The sequence below is a fragment of the Protopterus annectens genome, chromosome 1.part1 (assembly GCF_019279795.1).
Source record: "Protopterus annectens isolate FY-2018-M chromosome 1.part1, PAN1.0, whole genome shotgun sequence".
Lineage (NCBI taxonomy): Eukaryota > Metazoa > Chordata > Ceratodontiformes > Protopteridae > Protopterus > Protopterus annectens.
In genome coordinates this window covers 1,882,366,308-1,882,385,801 of record NC_056726.1, presented here as the reverse complement: position 1 = coordinate 1,882,385,801, position 19,494 = coordinate 1,882,366,308, and the positions used below count along the sequence as shown (strand labels likewise).

Below are 19,494 nucleotides of genomic sequence, written 5' to 3'. Positions count from 1 at the left end.
TAGGAATATGTGTGGTGTTTGATATTGCTTTTGATGACTGCTTTAGAGATTGATGAGGATAAGTGCTGCTGTGTGTAAGCTTAGGAGGGCTTTGAGGTTTAGGAAGATTGCTTTTTAGTTTCTCAGCATAAGCTGGTCTGTGTATGTGGTGAACACTGTAGTGGATGTTGGTGCATGTGTGTGTATGTGTGTGTGTCCTTGACCACCTTGTTTGTCTGCAAGATTTTTGCCTCCATTGAAATCGTGTTTGTGCATCTTTCACATTCTGTGTTTCTTTAAGGATTAAATAGTTGTTTGTGAACTTGAGACAGTTGTCTCAGGATGCCCATAGCTACCAAACTGGCTACAGAGATATTTGGAAATGTTATATATATGTTGTCCATACCTGTGTTTGGGTGGGCTACTGCAGGTCATGGTCTGGGTTATACAGAGTTTTATCCTGAGAGGTTATGATGATGATGAAGTATAAAGTTCACTGTATAGGGTTAAAAAGGTTAGTGCTAAACAAATTGGGTATAATTTTAGGAGTAATGCAGTAAATAATACAGTCGGTAAGAAAAAAATGTATATGGTCACTATGTATGATTTTAAGTGACTAGGTGACTGCAATTATAAAGCAGCACTGTAGCTATCTTCTTGAGTTTAAGGAATTCTCTTGAGTTGTGTAAATGTCCTATTTTTTTCATTCAGAAGGGGAAGAGGTATTGGAGATAGGCTTGTGCACAGTAAATTTGTAGTTCCATGTCAGGATATATGTAGGTTTCCTATTTCTAAAGGAACATGTCCGTGTGGCAAATGTATTTCATGTAAATATGTGGTTCATACTTTTGAACATATTAATGGTCATAGATTTAATGTATTAAATAGATTTTGTTGTAACACAGAGTGCACGCTCTGTTTTAAGATGCCTATGTGAGATGTTTTGTATAGGAAAAAGTAAAAGGGCTTTCAGAGTTCGTTTACAGGAGCATGTGAGAGACATAAAAAATAAGAAATTTGAAAGCCCTTTAGCTCAGCATTTTTTAGAGCAACATAATGGTGACCCTACAGGTTTGCAGGGCACTATTTTAGAAAAAATGGAAAGGGATGAAGGGCTAATTGATGATAAAAGGAAATTTCTGTTTAAAGAAGCTGTTTTTATATTGAAGTATGGCATTTTAACTCCAGTGGGAATCAGTGTAGTTTGCAATTGGAAAGTTTTAGTATGATTAATGTTGAATTAATTGTATAATTTGTTTAATTGTTGGAGGATATTAATTGTGATGTATAAAATATGTGGTTTTGAATTTACTTTTGTACTCCACTGAAGGCTTTTTGAGCTGAGGCGCTAGAGACAGAGACGTTAAACTACTTTTTGTGGACACTGGTTTGTCGTATTTGCTGTTTCGTTGCTCTTGTGGTGTTGTATTTGGTTTATTCCTGGGTAATGTGTTTGCATTCCTTATGGTCTTTGCCCTTGTGACTCAACTGGGTGTAGGCGTACGTGTGGTGTTTGATATTGCTTTTGATGACTGCTTTAGAGATTGATGAGGATAAGTGTTGCCATTTGTAGGCTTAGGAGGGCTTTGAGGTTTAGGAATATTGCTTTTTTAGTGTCTCAGCATAAGTTGGTCTGTGTGTGTGGTGGACACTGTGGTGGATGTTTGTGCGTGTGTTTGTGTCCTTGACAACCTTGTTTGTCTGCAAGATTTTTGCCTCCAGTGAAATTATGTTTGTGCGTCTTTCGCATACTGTGTTTCTTTAATGATTAAATGGTTGTTTGTGAACTTGAGAGAACTGTCTCGGGATGCCCATAGCTACCAAACTGACTACAAAGATATTATGAAATATTATATCCATGTTGTCCAGACCTGTGTTTAGGTGGGCTACTGCAGGTCATGGACTGGGTAATACAGAAGTCTCCTTCGGTGGTCTCTGGGGAATGGCACTAGACTAGATTAGATTGTGCTAAGATTTAATGGTCGTGCTGTTTAATGTACAAACTAGCTGCTCTAAACCACTTTTTGTGCAGTGACGTTGTTTTAGTCGCACTAAGTTACAGGTTTCAGTTCTAAGGGAAGTTTTATGGATAACATTTACTTTCTGGGCATTTGTATATGTACATGGCACACCTAAACTCTTGATGTAAAAACACCAAGAAAGATTTTCACTCTGCAGGCATCTTGCATGTTTTCAAATCAAAATTGTGTGGCAGCCAAACTGCACAGGACCACAACCAAGCTTCATGAATGGAAATTTAATCAGGGGGTCTTCCAATAATAGATGCAGCTGTAAGGAACAACTGAAATAGATGTTTTCCCCACTACTCAAAACAATCACTTGGCAAACTTCTTTTCTGTGGCTTCACGCAAGAAGGCCTTGAAGGCTGTTTTTTTTTTCTTTTCCTTGGAGAGTTTTCCTGTATGCTTTTCCACCCTTTCCACTAATATCCAGGGTCATTATGAAGATTCAGGTCTCTCCAAAGATCATTGTGGTGACTCCCTTTTGGCTCAGGCAAACATGGTTCTCCCTTATTTTGGAATTGGTCAGGGGGGATTATCACAAGATTCCTTACAGACTGGACCTACTCACACAAGACGAGGGGTATTTGAAGCATCCTGACTCCATGCAGCTGCATTTGATTGCCTGGATGGTAACATTTTAATACCTTCTAGGCATCTTTTTTTCTGAGGAGAACAGCAGGTATTAGAGGAGTCAAAAAAAAAAAACTTGCTACTAGAAAATCATTTATTAGTAAATTTAAAAGATTTTCTGGTTGGTGCCAAGAATGGAACCAGCACCCATTCAGGGCTTATGTTTCTCTGGTTGTACATCTGGTTGTACATATTTTGTGTGAATTACTATCTTCTGGTTGGTCTTACCCTTTTTTCAGAGTTAATTTGTCTGCTATTTCAGCATATATGTCCACGAATTAACCTCGTTTTAATGTAACCTTAATTGAAAATGTTTTTGAAAGGGGTGTTACCAAGCCTCCTAGAAAACAGGTGGGCTACTCCTAGGTCTTTTAATTTTGTGTTAGAGAAACTAGCGTTTGTTCCATTTGAACCAGGTCATAAGGCTGACTTGAGATTCTTAACATGGAAAGCAGCATTACTGATAGCTCTGATGTCTGCAAGAAGTGTATCTGAGTTGCCCACCAGTCAACCTTACCTCGTTTTGCACAGATAGCGTTTCCTTAAGAACTAATTGTTCATTTATGTCTAAAGTGACATTTGAATATAATTTAAAACAAGCTTTCTGCCAGACTTTTTTCCAGAACATAAAAACGAGGAAGAACGGATACTCCATACTTTGGTTGTCCATGCACAACTTAGGTACCATCTTGACAGAACAAAATATTTTAGAAACTCTGATCAGTTGTTCATTTCTTGTGATGATAAGAAAGGAGGACAGCCTGTGTTAAGGCAGACAGTTTTTCAAGTGGTTGTCTTGTGCTGTTACCTTTCTGTATACCCACCACAATGGTTAGGATTAGTGTTGTCACCTCACAGCAAGGCGATCTCCGGTTCAATTCTCTGCTGTGGTGCCTTCTATGCGGAGTCTGCATGTCCTCCTTGCATTTGCTTGGGTTTCCTCCAGGTGCTGCAGTTTCTTCCCACATTCCAAAGACATGCATCTGGAGCATTTCTCCCTGGGCCTCCTCTGAAAACGGGCTCTGTCCCAGTCAGATTTTCCCAGTAAACAAATGTTAAATAAATAAATTAAATTAATTCCAGGCAGAGTCAAGACTCATTCTACAAGGGCCTTTGCTTCATCTGTGATGTATTGAAAAAGTTGTTTTCTAGAAGCACAACTTAGTCTTTGTTGATTATTTTTACAAAGCACTATAAACTAGATTACTTTTTTAGGTATAGGACATGCTTTTCTAGGATCTTTCTCTAGGGACTCCTGTACCATTGCCCTTCCTGCTCCCAGTCAGTCTAAGCAATGATAATCTACCTTTATCAGTAAGGATAAAATCCTCTTTAAAGCAAAAATGGCTTTTGTTTGAACTTTGAGCCAGTCAGTCCATAGGTTCATAGGTGTATACTGGGCTAACAGCCAGTAAGGCACTTAAAAGCCTAAATGTGCAACCCAAATGTGACCCACAAATTTGTTTTTTGCTTGATTTATAGGGGTGATTTACTGACTGCTACTCTCCATCAGAGACATTCAAGACAGACCAAGGGTGAATTTCCAGTTAGCCAACCATTTTGCACTTAAATAGGATAGGGATGAACTCTGCTTCACATGGATGGGAAGCCTGTTCCAGGGAATGGGAATTCTCTGAGAAACATATCTGTCTCTTCAGCATGTCCCTTTTGTGTTGCAAGTAAAGTGTAGGTCTTTTAATGAAGTAATTCTGATGGTGTTTGTTTTGCAGATATGTGAAAGATTCATCAAAACAGGGTGCAGTGATGCATTGTTTGCCACGCAAAGATCAACTTAGAAGTCTGTATGTTGCCAAGTAAAAGAGGCAGGGCTTTGAGGCGATCAGCACAGGACATTGTGTTTACTTCCTGTATTCTTTTGATAAGGAACCTTTGGGGACATTCCAATTGCTGCATTCGTCCGGACAGGTACATACCAAAAAAAGCATTATTCTGTATGATGGTCCGATGAGGGCCAAGTACAGTGGCATGATGACCTCTCTGGAACTAGATGCCATGCCCTTGCTTTATAAGTTGAGAAACAGAAGAATTTTCTTACTACTTTGGATACCATGTTGGTTGAAGGCTAGGTTACGTACTGTCTACATGAGTTCCCAGACTAGTGAATCAACTTTCAAGGGTGTTAAATTGATGAAGTATTTACCTGGGGTGGCAGACTTCCCAAAATGTACTATACTGCATTTCTTGGTAACGAGTCTTTTTATGTCTTTACAAATACGACTAGTCAGACTAATGGGTCTGTAGTTTCCAGGATCTGTTGAAGGTCCTCCCTTATGAAGGGAGATGACTGTTACAGTCCTTCATTCACATGGCACAAAGCTTGTTTTATGACTGTAGTTAAATAATGATTCCAGGGGTCCTGATAAGTTGCATTTTAGAACTATTCATTCATTCATTGGGGCTCATTGAGGTTGTGTTCTTGGCTTTAGTGAGTGCAGCCAGTGCATGCTCCGTAGTTATTGTTAGAAGGGGTTATGTTTGAGGAGTATTACTGGGGGGATGGTTGGGAGGTGAGAGAGAGGTAAAGTTGAAGCTGAAGTTGTCCTCTAACAGGTTCACCCTCCCATAATGTTCTGCTGCCCTCTAACCCTTCAGATCTCATTTGCCATACTTGAAGACAGGCGCAGATTGCTTAGCTCCTTCAGTGTAGTCAAAGTAGGTTATTGTTTTGGGTTTTATTCCATTTGTCTCTCTCTCGTAGTTCTTTCTGGGTGTTTTAACTGACTGTTTTACTCTTAGTTAGTTTAAGTACTTAGGTTTTCCACATGTTGTATCTGTCGATGTTCTTCGTGTTTCACTGTTGCGGTCATTACATTTGGGCAGTCTGCTGGCAGGTTGCCCATTCGGCCTAAATATCAAAGTCTTGGGTCCTGCATCAGTTGCTGTCTCCTCTTCCATGATGTCAGGTCGTCAGGGGTATAAAACATGCAGCCGACACCATTTTATTCAGTCTTTCTTGCCGCTCGCTGCCTGAAGCAGAAGCAGTTTGTAAGTGCCGGTCGGCCGACTCCTGAAATTTTCACATTCGAGTTTCAGAACCGAAGTCTTCAGTTAAGCCAAGTACCCCGTTGGGGAAACTTTTTCTTGCTCCTTACCGATGTCAGTAAAAGTTAATAATTGCATTACTTGTGGAAAGCAAATACCTCATAAGGATTTTCATTTGTACTGTATTCCTTGCCTAGGCCCAGATCATAACGTGCCTTGCTGTCGGTTTTGTGCTAGATTTAACCAACGCACTATTAAGCGTCGGTATATTTTTGCTTTAAAATATTTCGGATCCAGATTTAATTACCCTGAAATGTCATCGGATAGCAATCCGACTACCGGAATTCACAAAAAACGCAAAGAAGAAGACAGAGACAGACTGTCAAGGTCTAAAACCGGCGACAAAATTTCTCCTAAGCCAGTCGCCGGTTCGTCGGTACTCAGTGAGGCGCTTTCACAGCCCCTGATACCCGCTGCTTTTGAGTCGCAGGCCTCTACCGAGACCCATCCGGAGTCTGGTATGCTGCGAGATTCTCAGAGTATTGTACCTGAGGATGTCTCTCCCTCAGATGGGTCCGGAGCCGCTGAGCAGTCACCAGCTTTTGAGGGTGTTTTCAGACCTCAACATTTCTATATAAAACCGACGCCAGCTTCAAAAACAAAGACAAAAACAACTTCTAAGTCTAAAAATCCGACGCATGAACCACGTGCTCAGGCTCCTATGCCTAAAAAACAGATGATCAAAATGGCTGAGGACTTAATTACCTTGATCACACACACACACACACACACACACTGATTATGAATATTCAGATCAGGTTTCTGTTTCTTGTGATCAGGAATTTTCTATACCACCCTATGAGGATTCAGATGCAGAAGAATCCATCCCATCTGCGTCTCCTCCTGAGGATTATTCTTTTGGGGAAACCTTGCGTACTTTAAGGGAATATTTTCATTGGGAGAGTCAGGATTTCTCTGAATCAAAAAAGAGGCCTAGGGATTTCCTTCTTCTTCCTCAGCATAGGCCTTTGGCTATACCTCCTCTATTAGACATTGTTGATGAGGTGTTTTCGGAATCAAGCATGGGTCCTGATTCCCTATCTCCGGCTCTTAGTAAGCCAGACAGATATTACAGGATTCCTGACTCCCACAAATTTTTATTCAAAAATCCTGCCGCTGATCTTGATACTATCTCACAGGGTCCTAAAGGTGTAAAGGCCTCTACAGCCAAGAATCCTACCCCATCTGATAGAGATTCCAGGGCGCTGGATAGACGGGGAAAGAAGGTTTATACGTCTGCAACCTTGGTAATTAGGGCCTTAAACTGCCAGTTTCATATGCTTAAATATCAACAGCATGTTATAGGATTATTGAAACAGAAAATGATGTTGATTTCTGATTGTGTGGAAAATAAAGAATTACAGGAATTATTGCATGCAGCAGAACAGGTTGGAACGCATACTTTGCAATGTGGTTTTGATTCCTTGGAGGCCTCTTGCAGGGCCGTAGTTAGTGGATCTATGATTAGAAGGCATGCCTGGCTCACGGAGCAAAATCTGCCTGATCATGTTAAAGCTAAACTGTTGGATACACCTTTACAGCATGATACTCTGTTTGGTATTAAGGCAGAAGAGGTTTTAAAGAAAGTGGAAGACAAAGCTAAATCTATGCAAACTGTAAAAGATTTCTTACAAGTGCAGCCACCCAGATTCAGTAGACACTGGCCTACTAAAAATTGGTCCTTTCCTGTGTCCAATAGAGCCTCACAAGGCAAATCCAGGCACGCAAAAGGCTCTAGATACCAATCACAGGGTTCTTACAGGTCAAAGCAATAGGGTGCCTCTACCTCCGAATCTGGAGGAAACAAAGCACAACCCTACAGTAAGCAGACTCAATGACTTCCCTCTGCCATCACCAAGCAGTTATCTTTTGGCAGCTCCCTTGGGGGGAAAATTAGCACTTCATGCTCAAAATTGGCATTTGTTAACCCAGGACAAGTGGGTATTAAACATAGTATCCCAAGGGTACAGATTTCATTTCCATACTTTGCCAATTCCAAACGGTTGGCCAGATCTGCCACAAAATCATTGGGCAGAGGCTCAGAAACAGGTTAAGTCCCTCATGGATATGGGGGCTATTCAACCAGTACCAGAACAAGAAAAAGGACAGGTTTTTATTCAAGACTGTTCCTGGTACCCAGAAAAGACAGTGCCTGGCATCCAATACTGGACCTATTGATTTTGAACACATTCTTGGACATTCCAAAATTCAAAATGCTGACTTTACAACAGCTACTGCCCATACTGGACAAGAATGCTTGGTTAATGACTCTAGACTTAAAAGAGGCATACCTGCATATCCCAATAAGGGAATCGTGCAGAAGATACCGCCGCTTCAAGGCAGGTTTTATGCATTACCAATTCTCTGCACTAGCCTTTGGCTTATCTACTGTGCCCAGGGTCTTTACAAAGTGCCTGGCACCAGTAATTGCATTTTGCAGACAAAGAAGCATACAATTTTATCCTTACTTGGACGACTGTCTCATTCAAGCAGAAAACAAGGACATTCTTCTTCAACATCTGGCATTTGTAAAAAGGCTTCTAACATGCCTAGGGTACACAATAAACAAAAATAAATCACAACTGGTACCCTCACAAAAAATGACATTCCTGGGTGCAAGCTTGAATACAACTGCCCAGATGGCTTATCTTACACCAGATAAACAAAGGCAACTGACTGTATACTTCAAACAGATGGCAGCAAAAACCCAGTTATCTGCAAGACAAATTCTGCAGGCCTTTGGGGTTCATGGTATCCTGCATTCTACTAATTCCATATACAAGACTGCATATGAGGAAACTTCAATGGTACCTAAAAAGTTTATGGAGTCAACATTGTCACAGTCAGGAAACTATGATTCCTCTCATTCCCTGTCTACAACAGGAGTTTCTTTGGTGGGCAGAGACATGTCACCAGAACAAGGGACTGTCATTCACTCTACCCCCTGCCTCCCAAACCCTAACTACAGACACATCAGACTATGCTTGGGGGGGGGGCACCTGATGGGGAGATGCATTCAGGGCATGTGGAGCCCAAAACAAATGCATCTGCATATCAACCAGAAAGAGATGCTAGCTGTTCAGAATGCCCTGACAGCCGTCAAGGATTTACTTCATCCAGGACCACTACTGATAAAGATGGCCAGCACCACTGTTATGTGGTACATAAACAAGCAGGGGGGGGTACACATTCCTACCCCCTTTGCAGACTAGCCATGGCATTGTGGAACACAGCCTTGACTTACCAAGTACATCTTCAAGCTCAATTCCTACCAGGAAAACAAAATACTCTGGCAGACGACCTAAGCAGAAATCTTACGGACTCGCATGAGTGGAAACTGGATCCACAGATCTTCAGCATGGTAACACAGAAATGGGGAAGCCCGGACGTTGATCTATTTGCCTCTCCCCAAAATTATCAACTGGACAAATTCTGCACAAGGACTTATCACAGACAAGCATGGAAAGTGGATGCCCTATTCTTCAGTTGGAAAAACCTATCAGTCTACGCCTTTCCCCCTCTGCCTTTTCTCTCCAAGGTCTTACTAAAGGTCAGACAGGAAAAACCAAAAGTGCTCCTAATTGCTCCGGACTGGCCTTGCCAGCACTGGTACCCAATTCTAAGGAATACATCCCAACTCCCTCCTTGGTACTTGCCTCAAATACCTCATCTACTGTCTCAGCAGAACAATCAAATTCTGCACACTCTGCTCCAAACTCTGAACCTTGCAGCATGGCTGATCATGTATTTGTTCAAACAACACCTCTCAGTAAATCTGTGATTGATGTCATTTTGGAAGCCAGAAGGCCTACTACTAGAAAATATTATGCTGATAAATGGAAGAGATTCTGTGCTTGGAACCAAGAACAAGGAACGGACACAGCAAAACCAAATATCCCTCAGATTTTACAGTACTTGACTGAGATGCTTGACAAGGGCCTAGCTTTTTCTTCAATACAAATCCATGCCTCTGCCATCTCGGTTCATTACAACAAGGAGCCTCCCATCTTATCTCATCCTCTGCTAAAACAGTATCTTAGAGGGCCAAAAATTTAAGGCCTCCCAGAAGATCACCAACTCCTGCATGGTACCTCAATTTTGTGCTGGAAAAACTCACCCTGCCTCCTTTTGAACCAGCAGCTACTGCGGATATAAAGTTTTTATCTTGGATAACAGCTTTCCTTTTGGCAATCACTTCAGCAAGAAGGGTTTCAGAACTACAAGCTCTCATGGCTGTGGAGCCTTTTATTACATTTTACCTGGACAAGGGTGTCCCTCGGGACCAATCCTTCCTTTATGCCTAAGGTGGTATCCAGTGTGGCTCTTAACCAAACTATTCACCTGCCAACATTTTACCCAAATCCGCATAACAAGGGGGAGCGGATTCTGCATTCATTGGTCATACACAGACAACAAAGATTCTACTTAAACAGGACCAAATCTCTAAGAAAGTCAGAGCAACTACCGGTGGCATTTGCTTCAGGATCAGAAGGGAAGGCTATATCAAAGCAGACTATTTCTAAGTGGATAAGCCACTGCATTCATTTCTGCTACTTGCATCATGGTAAACCTGTGCCCAAAGGAATCAGGTCACATTCCACCAGGGCTGCTGCTACCTCAGCAGCCTCTCTCAGAGGAGTTCCAACCAAAGACATTCTAGAAGCTGCTACTTGGAGCTCTGCTCATACCTTCACAAATCGTTATCATTTGCCTCTCTTCTCTAAATCCAGGGCAGGCTTTGCCACTGCAGTTCTGCAGCGCCTTATAGCCACTTCTAATGCTATTTAGTTCCATCCTCCCATCCATAGCTTTGGGATTCTACCCAAATGTAATGACTGCAACAATGAAACACGAAGAACATAGTACAGTTGTGTACACTTACCATAAATGTAGATGTTTGAGTGTATTCACTGTTGCAGTCTGGGTTACCCACCCTCCTTCCCCTTTTCTATAACTTCTCTTTCCTTCACTGTATTCTAAAGCCTTTGTGGTGTATTTGCTTTTAGATGAAGGTAAAGTTTATGTTGCTAAAAGTGCATTTACATATATTGCTGTTTATTTATATATATATATATATCTATGTGTGTGTGTGTGTGTGTATATATTTGCTCCCCATTTGGGGGGCAGCTGACATCTGGGGCAAGAAAAACTGAATAAAATGGCGTCGGCTGCATGTTTTATATCCCTGGCGACCTGACGTCATGGAAGAGGAGACAGCAACCGATGCAGGACCCAAGACTTTGTTATTCAGGCAGACTGAGGGCAACCTGCTAGTAGATTACCCAAATATAATGACTGCAACAGTGAATACACTCAAACATCTACATTTATGGTAAGTGTACACAACTGTACTTTAATCACTTAATAACAGATAATTTGCCTTGCAGTATTTCCTGATTGTTACTGGTTTTGATGGGATTACGGAGTTGATTTTTATTTCAAAGGAGACAGCTCTATGGTGGGACCTTACTAGGGAGAATGAGACATTGGGAAGGTGCAGCATTCCCTCATATTTGAATACAAGGTCCAGTGTGTTGGAGCCTGTAGTGGGCATGTTCACTCTTTGGGCAAGAGAGTTTGTATTTATGAAGCTCAGGAATCTATGTGCCTGTAGATTTGAGGCCATGTAGGATTCCTGATCTATAGAAGAGTAAGTAAATTCTTCAGTGAGGAGGGTGTTAGGTTGGATGGTAGGTGTCTCCAGCAGGTCCAAGTATGAATTGTGAGCTTCTTGGGACATGGAGAATGACCTATAACTGGATAGGTTATGGTATGAGTTTTTGTCTGTGGTGATCTGCACATGGAGGGACTCCAGAACGTCATGTTGTTTGACCACCATAGAGGTGTGCTTGTTAGTGTATATTAAGACTCCTCCCCCTTTAGCCCTTGTAAGCGCAGCTACTGATCTGAAAGTGTGGAAGGCACTGAAACCTTTCATTGCCAGGGTACACTCTGCCACTTTAAACCGTGTCTCATTAACTGCATGGATATTTATATTCTTGAGTGTGAGGAGGGCTTGGAGGGGATGTAGTTTATTTAGGTTCCTGGCAGTGAGCAGTAATACCTTGAGGTTCTGTTGAGTTGATTTTGCTGTGCTGGTAGGTTTTTCAATTTGGCATTAGCTATAAAAGTCACTATGGGCTAGACAAATTCTTATCTGGTATTCAAAAGCCTAGAGAGAAAGGTGCAGACCATCCTTGGCAAAGCATTGTGGTCTGTTGACCATGTCCTCCCAAGCTGACAAATATTGGAGCCCCTTAGAATGACAGCCAGTTGTTGAAATCAATTATTTTGGAAATATTGAGGAATTATCCCCTGTGATGGTAATACACTGCTCAGTACTAGGCTCATACCAGCCTGACACACACAGTCTGAAAGCTCAGTGATGCCTCTCTTCATATAGTCCAGGGAGGTATATCTCAGGTCATTTATACTTACACTGACTATGTTGGAGCCATACTAGTAGATAGGGAGTAATGACTTGTGCATGTGTGATTTGGCAGATCCTGGCTCTAGATAAGCAAGTAACAATTATCTTCTCCTTGCTCAGCATGGTTAGAGGGACATCATTACATTTTTTATTTATTTATCCTTTCTTGACCAGGTTAGTCCCACTAGGCTAGTAGCCTCTTTTCAGGGAAGACCCAAGGTTATACTATTAGTGAAAATTTGGCCAGGGCATCAGAGAACTTCCCATACTCTTTTCAATAGGTGCAGTAGGATCTTTTACATCCACCTGAGCTACAACCAACTCAAGCAGATAGAGCCTTGGTTTAGCATATCATCCAAAGGATGGCACACTCAGGAGTACAACACCCCTGTTATGCTGCACTGGAGGGTCAGTAATCAATCTCCCTGGTGTGGGACTAGAACCCACAGCCTTCGGCACTAGAGGTGAGTGTGCTCCCTTTTGCATCTGAAAACCAAATAAATGCAAAATCAGCACTCAGGATACCCACAGCAGCTCTGAATGCCAGTTTATTTGAGGTCACAGACAAACTAACAAACCATATATTAACGCCCAGAAATATAGCTGCATTTTCATCAAACAGACTTCATCAGATGTCAGTCACTAAAACCGCATAGTTACACTTTGTATTATACCCATCCCAATTACAAAACCACCAATCACAGACAGTGCAGTAAATTAAATAAAATAAAACACTCATTACCAATTAAAAAACACTGAATAAATTCATAATGTATATAAAAACATGTTAAAATACACTTGAAAAGTTAAAATCTGATAAACCATAAAAAACAGTGACATTGTGGAACCATAAAATTGAATAAAATAAAAACTACTAAAATAAAACAAAGATATCAAAAGGGTGAAACTGCTAGCATAAAAATGTTAGGAAATCAACAACTCCATCTGGTGGCCAAAAGGCAAAATTATTTAAAATGCAATAATTTTATAAATGGTGTGCAATTTATGATTTCATAACCTTGCAGCTCTCAGTTTTAAAACAGGGGCTAGGGAGATAATATCATTCAAACCAGGAGGTTTATTGGCCTCTAACAAAATCTGCCAATAAACTTCCCTATACTCTATCTGAGTCTCCCAAAGTCCTCCCCTCAAGTCTTTTATTATTTCCTCTAACACAAAGGAAGAAAAGGTAGCCCCCACACATGAAAGGGTGTGTTTATACAAGATACTACGTGGATTCTTAATATAAATATCATTCATGTGCTTACAGATTCTTCTCTTCAGTTTTCCCAACAGAGAAAGAGGTACATTTATTGCATAGGGACATGTAGACTTGGCCACTGGAATCACACGTACAACGTACTTTACTAGTAAAACACTTGTCCGTAGCTGTTAAAAATACTGCTTCTCTTAATGTGCCTTCACTGAGGACAAGCACCACATTTAAATGTTCCTATTTTTTTACTCGTGTTTTCTTTACCTGGTTGTTCCATGCATTCCTTGATATTGGAACCCCTACTATAAATAATCTTAAAGAGGGCATCAAAAATACATCCCAAGTCTGAGAGGTTGGAGAACTTCCTCCATTCTTTCTCCAAAATTTCCCTAACTAATTGAGAATCACCATTGAATTCAGTTACAAAAGCTCTTCCAAACCCAGTTTCACTTTTTTCTTCTTTATTTAATGCCTCTGGACCCCCAACTGAGGGACATTCCTGTAATGGCTACATTTGATGAAACAATTCACCTTCAGAAAGTATGAAGTTATTTTTTTTAAACTAATTCAATCAGGGTCAAGTTAAGGTATACTTCATCATTGGTTTAAGTCTACCCATTCTTTTCTCTAACACTTCATTATATACCTTCTCAACAATATCATTGGGGTGACCTCTTTCAAGAAACATGCTAGTTAAAACTTCACTCTCTTCTACAAAATCCTGGTCAGAAGAGCACATCCTACAAATACGGACAAACTGCCCTTTAACTATCCCAATTTTTTGATGGTAAGGATGAGACCTGGTAAAATGAAGTAGAGAATTTGAATAAGTATATTTCCTGAAAATTCTAGATTTAAATCCAAATTCAAATATCTGTAAAGTGACATTAAATAATTCACCGATTGACAATCGAAATGATGGGTAAACCGTAAAAAGGAAGTAGTGTTTGATATATAGTCCAAAAGTTCCCTTAAACTTTCCTCTGATTCTACACAAAATATTATGATGTCATCCAGAAATCTTTTGTAAAGGGTCCAACAGTCTTTATATTTAGAATTAACAATGAATAAATGCTCCCAAGCCATAAGGACCATGTTAGCAAACAAGGGGGCACAATGGGCCCCCATGGCTACATTACTTGTTTGATGAAAAAAATTCCCCTTCAGAAAATATGAAGTTATTTTTTTTAAACTAATTCAGTCAGGGACAAGTTAAGGTATACTTAATCATTGGTTAAATCATCATACATCCTTAGGGCTTCCTCAAATCAATTTAAACTTTCTAAGTGAGGAATACAACTAAATAAGTCAACAGTATCTATTGTCACAAAATATAAACATATATTGTCACAAAATATAAACATATATTTGTATTATCCCTTTTGCACCTCTTATACAACCCTGTCTTGCATTACAGTCTCCTATGATGAGTCCTGTGAAGTGTTTTTGCTTGCCTTAGGGGGCTTAGTGTTTGGGGCTCCATTGACAGTTACAGTAGGTGTGGTGTTAGGTGTTTTTCTGCATGCCTTTGGGCTTGCTGAGGCTTAGATTTGACAGTGGATGGTCTAGGTGATATTTGTTTAGAAAGTTTGCTTTTAAGTGCCTTGGCATATGTTGGTCTGTGTGGGTGTTGTGTGCTATGTGAGGTGGATGTTGTGCGTTTGGTTTTGGCAGCCTGATTTGGACTTGCATGCGAGAGTTTAGCCTCCATTGCCATTGTTTAATTACAGCTCTCACATACTGAGTCTGATTCTTTAAGGATTAAATGATTGTCAGAAAATATAAGATAATTGGTACATTGTCTTAAGATGCCCATATTCACCATGCTGGCTACAGAGAAGTTAGGAAATTGCATATCCATAATGTGCAGTCCTATGATTTGTGAGCTACAGTGGGGTGGTGTATTAGGGTTAAAAGGCTATTAAGGGTGCTTTGTTTGTGCAGACTAATAGGGGTGCTTTAGTGGGGGCAGATTAAGCTAAACAGTACCAAATTCTACTAACTTTCATGTTTACACTATACTGAATTCTACTAACTCTATAGGTATTGCCACTCGAGGCCCATCTAGCTGCTCTAAGCTCCTTGACACACAAGGTTTTTGCATCATATTGCTGCTTTACAGGTTAAAACTTGCTTTCTAGATGTTTTCTACTGTGCAGGGCATTGCTAATCCATGCAGACATAAAAAAAAATTATAGCAGCATAGAAAAAACAGACAATTAATCAATGAGCTCTTTGGCCAGTAAAATGACTATACTACGAGTCCTTTTCTGTATTTCTCAACTGTGACCAGGCAAACACCTCCTGACACAAGAAGAATAAACCCAGTCTTTTTGATGTAAAAAAACAGTAGAATAGACGCTCAAGTGCAATGCTAATGCAAACCACTTAAACAACTAACTGGAAATCCATTGCTGAAGGTAATTAAATTACAAGACAGTAATACTTAGAGGAACAGGAAGCCAATATTTATTTTTTTACTTTTTACACAAAATTCAGTGAAATGCACACAAAAGCAAGAAACAAAAGTGATCGCTCAAAATAACTTACATGCAGTTTAGCAATCAAATATACTTAACTTTGCCTGGATAGCACTGAATACAAGTAAAGCACTTCTGGAATGCAGGCTAGGATTACTTTCTTTGCTGAGCTCCAGGAAGATGAACAGGAGACAATATGTAGGAAAGCAGGTTTACTTAAGAACAACAGGGTTTGCATAATTGAATAAAAACAATATACTGCACAGAACTTACACGGCAATAAACATTTATTCAGTAAATAAAATAAAAGGTGAGCGCTTTCGCGACGTACCAGTCGCTTCACCAGACATTTAAAAGATACAATCAAGCATCCTTATATACATCTATTGTCAACTGATAATCGGCTAATTAAGTAATATAAATCTATATGAATCTTAAAGGGGCAACAGATAATAGCAGGCATTCATTATAAAACAGATAATATAAAAACATTCATTATAAAAGTTAGAAAGTATATAGTCAAAAACATCTAAAAGATCAATTAAGATGAACAGAAATAGGGCAAGAAAAACACATGATGATATATGTACATACAATTATTTGTGTTTTAATCAACATGCCTTTAAAAATGGTTTCAAAGAAGAAACACCATTAAGTCCTAGAGACTTTTCTGCATTAAAGAGGAGGATCCATTTTTGTTCGGCTAACTCAGTACAATTTTCTATGTCTCCTCCTCGAACATTAGCTTCTGTCACCTGCAAAACTAAAAATTTAATAAAACTGTGTGTTTGATCAGTAGTCAGAATCTGGGTAGCTAGTGCATTGTTTTCTTTCTTATTATTAATGTCCCTAATGTGAACAATAGGGTTTGCGTGGGTGAGCACTCGGTATCATGGACCTGTGAAAGACAATAACTGGAAAGAGTACATACATAGCTTATACAACAGTCTGTGGCAGTGAAAGAGGGGAGGGAGGAACTGGGGAAATCAGATAACTGTAATGGGTGGGGGGCAGAGAGACAGCCTTTTAAAACAACAACTGCAGAAGAGTAAAAGGCTTGGGAAATTTTCAAGGAACACGAAGGCTAGCAATTAAATAAAAGCAATATTCATAGGTAGGTGTTAGGCTATTGGCCCAAGGGCCTAAGTAAGCCTAGCCAACAAGGCTCCCTGGCTTACTTCACCCAAGAAAGTTAATTTCCTGTGCCCCTGTCGAGCAGAGCCACAGAAGTGATCCCCGGGGTGTATTTCCTATTTCCCATCCACTCATCAAGATTTTTCTTGAAGAGTGCTAATGAGGAACTTTTCTTGACATGGGTGGGTAGCTTGTTCCAGAGTATAGGAAGTCTCTGGGAATCTATCCCACCAGCATGTCCTGTTTATTGTGGTGACAAGGTTTAGGTCCCTAGAGCATGTAGCTCGGAGGGATTTGGATTTCTTTAGGTGTAGCATGTCCAACAGCTGTGGGTTTAACATAGCTTTATATGCTAAGCAGAGATCTCCTGGGAGTAGGTGATATGCTACAGAGTAAAGCTGGAGTTTTTTTGAGACGGTCAGTGCAGGGTATCTGTTTGAGGCCAGTAATCCTCTTTGTGAGGTACTTCTGTGGCCTTTCCAGCTGCTGCAGATGTCTTGTGAGGTACATTCCAGAAGGGGCGTTGCACTCTATAATGGGTCTAATGAGTGCCAAGTAGAGAGGAACAATGACCTCTTTTTTCCCTGGATGAGAACCCTTTTGTGATGAGGTGTGCTACATAGAAGGATTTCCTGACTACTGTGGCGATGTGATTATCAAAGGAGCGACTACTGTCTACCTGGGTTCCAAGGTCTCTCATCACACATTCAGCGTTAAGTAGACTGCCGTTTATGTGGTAGTTCATGGGTACAGAGTTTTAATAAAGGGAATGACAATGCACTTTTTGGCATTGAACCTGAGGCCATGCTTCTGACACCAGGCATCTGTCTCGGTGAGGCCCTTCTGTAGGATGTCCACATCATTTGGGGACTCTACTATGGCTCCTAGTTTGCAGTCATCTGTGAACTTCGTTAGCCAGAGGCCTTTTATGTTAGCCTGTACTTTAGAGAAGTAGATACCAAGCAGGAGAGGTCCCAGGACTGAACCCTGTGGTACTCCACTTGTCCCTGGTTTGAAGTCAGATTTGGAGTCTGCAACTTTTACAGTGTGGGTTCTGTCAGTGAGCCAGTTGGCTACCCATCTTGTGACATAGGGATTTATACCTAGTTTAGTGAGTTTAGCTATAATTCCAGAATGGGGGATGGTGTTGAAAGTCTTGGCGAGGTCAGGATAGGCTGTGTGAACCACCTTCCCCTTGTCTACGGCTTTGGTGACTACCTCAAAGAAGTCGATCAGGTTCAGAAGGCACGATCTGCTTTTCACAAACCCGAACTGGGTGGGGTCCAGAGTTTGGAGTTTACCAATGTCTTTGTTTATGAGTTCCATGATGTTACATTCCATGGCCTTGCATACCAGTCTCGTCAGGGTAATAGGGCGATAGTTCCCAGGATCAGTGGTGGCTCCCCCTTTGTGGAGTGGGATAACTGTTGCTGTGCGCCATTCAGTGGGCACAAAGCCTGACATGAGGCTATGACTAAACATGGTGCTTAGGTGGGGAGCCAGTTTGTTCTGAAGTTCATGTAAAACGCAGCCTGGGATGTTGTCCGGTCCCATGGATGCTGTGTTTTTGGTTTTAGAGAGTGCAGCTTTTACCTGCATAGATGTGATTACAGGGACTCTGCATTCTTCCTGTATAGATATGAATCCTTTAGGAGGTGAGGGGGTAAAGTTAGCACTGAACCTATCTGTCAGGATGTTGGCAATATCAGTTGGTTCTGTAATTTACGTGCCGTTGTGCTGTAACTCAGAGCAGATCTGGGTGTTGCCATTGAGATTCTTGACATAGCTATAGGATGCTTTGTGGTTGCCCTTAGAATCAGTGGTGATTTTGTTTTCATAGCTAGCTTTGGAGGATCTTATAAGGGATCTCAGCTTCTTACTGAGGTTGACTCTCTTTTGCAACAGTTTCTTCCTTCTGTTGTAGAGTTTGTTTATGGCAGGGGACCACCAGATTGGCTTCCTTTTTTTTGGAGGATAGCATCTTGGTTCTGTTTGGGATAGCACGATCCATGCACTTGTGTAAGTGCTTATAGAGTGCATTTGTGTAGGATTCAGCAGTCGTAACTGTCTTGTCCATCTGCATGGGTGTCATGAAGTTCACCACTTCTGTCTTAAGAAGCATGAAGTTGGCTTTGGAGAACTTTTTTACCATGGTTTCCTTAATGGTGGGTGAGGGTGGGATGCGGATATCTAGGGTGATTAGCTTATGGTCGGATCTGACCAACGAGGAGTTGACTTCAGGTGTGGAACACCAGTCACTCATGTTGGTAATGACTAGGTCTAGGATATTGTTGCCCCTGGTGGAGGTGTGGATAAGTTGATCCAGGGCATTGGAATTTATGAATTCCAGAAAGCGTTGAACAAAGGAGTTGGTACATGAGTAGTTTTCTCAGTTAATGGTGGGGTAGTTTAAATCTCCCACTATTAGGGTGTTTGGTTGAACCCTAATATTTTCCAGTATATCAAGAAAATAGGAGTGGGAATCCTGGGGCATGGTGGGGATCTGTAGCAAGCTACAATTTGGATTGCAGTCTTGCC

At 40.9% G+C, this 19,494-nt stretch overlaps 1 protein-coding gene across 1 annotated transcript in view; it reads left to right on the top strand.

Moving 5' to 3' along the window:
• The window catches only part of LOC122812929 (lethal(3)malignant brain tumor-like protein 4), a 2,410,392-nt gene that overhangs the window by 1,390,429 nt on the left and 1,000,469 nt on the right, over positions 1 to 19,494 (top strand). The gene's annotated exons all lie outside the window — the stretch shown is intronic.